Source organism: Pleurodeles waltl, chromosome 1_2 (assembly GCF_031143425.1).
Source record: "Pleurodeles waltl isolate 20211129_DDA chromosome 1_2, aPleWal1.hap1.20221129, whole genome shotgun sequence".
In the NCBI taxonomy this organism is placed as follows: Eukaryota; Metazoa; Chordata; class Amphibia; order Caudata; family Salamandridae; genus Pleurodeles; species Pleurodeles waltl.
In genome coordinates this window covers 527883247-527885580 of record NC_090437.1, presented here as the reverse complement: position 1 = coordinate 527885580, position 2334 = coordinate 527883247, and the positions used below count along the sequence as shown (strand labels likewise).

Below are 2334 nucleotides of genomic sequence, written 5' to 3'. Positions count from 1 at the left end.
AAAAAAAAAAACTTGTCTAAGGGGTCACTCCCCATCTCTAAAAACAAAAACAAAAACACACATAAAAACAACAACAAAAAATTATCCCTGGCGCCCAGAGGTTTCTACCCCCCGGGGGTAGATCGGCCTAATAACAATAGGCCGATCTGCCCCCATGGGGAGCGACCCTTGCCCAAGGGATAGCTCCCCTTATGCCAATTTCCCTATTTGAAAAAATCTCTGGTTTCTAGTGGGCATTTCAGCAGCCAGATCGCTTCACAATCTAGCTACTAAACTGCTCTGAGAGACTTCAAAGGGAAGGAAATTCCTTTCCTTCCCTTTGAAGCCTCTCAGGCCTCCATCACATGATCAGAAGAGAAATGCAAAGCATTTGCATTTCTATTGCAGCGCAATGGGGAGGTGGCCTCTGATGAGGTCAGCACACAATTGCGCACTGACATCATCAGACATCACTGGGGGGAGGTTGGGGGGTCGGTTGGGGGTGGAAGGGGAAGGGCTTCCCCTTCCATCCCTGCCTTGGGAGGGTGGGAGGGAAGCCCACAGAGGAAGCGCTAGCGCTCCCTCCGAGCTCATGTGCGAGGACGTAATGGTTACATACTTGGCACAGGAGCACTGTGCCGGTGGACGTAACCATTACATCCCCGCCACAGAAGCGGTTAACCTATGAAAGGGAAAGGTCTTACAATAGTGAAAATTTAATTTACCAATATGTCACTATCAGGACATATAAAACACGCCAGTACGTATCCTACTTTTTAAATACACTGCAGCCTGCCCAAGGGGATGGCTTGGGCCTACCTGAGAGGTGACTTACATGTAGTAAAAGGGAAGGTTTGGGCCTGGGAAGTGGGTACACTTGCCAGGTTGAACAGACAGTTCCAAACTACCCACACAGACACTGCAGTAGCAGGTCTGAGATATGTTAAGAGGGCTACTCATGTGAGTGGTACAATCAGTGCTGCAGGCCCACTAGTAACATTTGATTTACAGGCCCTGAACACCTCTGATGCACTTCACTTGGGACTTACCAGTAAATCAAAGACGCCAATCATGGATAAACTAATCACCAATACAATGTAGACAGATAGCATCTGCACGTTAGCACTGGTTAGCAGTGGTAAAATGTGCAGGGTCCTAAAACCAAGTCTAACAGGTCAGAAACATAGGAGGAGATGTCAAAAAGTATGGGGATATCCCTGCAAAAATGGCCAGGTCCAACAACAATGTAGCACACTCTGCAGAATATGCCCGTTTGACTATGTTTATTGATCTATGACTGCTCATGATATGTATGCATACCCCAGCTAGTTAATTTTACCATTGTTGACTACTGCTGGCAATCTATTTTCTATTTTTCCTGAACTATTCTAGGCACAACGTAACCTTGTCCTTCCCACAAAAGAAATAAAAAATCAATAAAAATATTTAAATTAAAAAAAAGAACAGACACTACATTTGATCTTAGCCAAAAGGCAGAGAAGAGATACCCCCTCAATAAACTTAACCCGCTATCAAATGATTGTCAAACCACACCCTGTCATCCTCCTCAGCATGTACACGTGTTTCAGAGGACAATTCCAGACAACAAAGAGAAATATTAGGAAGAGTATAATCCAGGTTTTTACACTATTTTAGAGATTTTATCAGATTTTGAATTACTCCCCTCAACTGGTTTTCACAGGGGTGAGTATGCAAGTAACATATGTGACTGACTGTTCACATGTTAAGACAACTGTCCAGACATTAAAAACAGCAGGAGCTATAGAATTTAAGTGGGAATCCGTTATTGATTGCTGAAAGACATCAGGCATTCAAAGGATAGATGCCTAATCCAAACCAGTGGGCAGCACCTGCCTCAGCTGGCCACAAAGGCACCACCACTACTAACTGAAATATTCTAGGCAGCAAAGTAACTTTTAAAGTCACTGCATTACAATATTGGTGCAAACAAATCATATTCTGACACCCACCAGTAATTAAACACTGACTTTGAAACCAGTCATGACAAGGCCCTTCATTTGTGTCCTTAACTTTACAGCCTAAAAAACTGATCTCTTCATCAACAAAGACTGAAAAAACCTTAAGATTATCTATGTAAGTAATGAAGTCCTGCTCACAGTGCCTGTTTTACTTCTTGCATTTCACAAGAATATTTGCTTTTCACAGGTGTTGTTTCTGATTTTTTTTCATGCAACAGAGGACCATTGCATAATGCTTATTGTGAACTGAGTTGTCTCTAGTTACTTTGAATAAATTCAGATTTTGTATTCAAGTATGTAAAGGATGTATACATAGCTTAAATACTATCAGCATCAAAGGAAAGCAAAATTATGT

At 42.4% G+C, this 2334-nt stretch overlaps 1 pseudogene; it reads right to left on the bottom strand.

Moving 5' to 3' along the window:
- Positions 1 to 1322: 1322 nt before the first annotated feature.
- On the bottom strand, positions 1323 to 1485 carry LOC138257480 (U2 spliceosomal RNA; annotated as a pseudogene).
- Between the last annotated feature and the right edge of the window lie 849 nt (positions 1486 to 2334).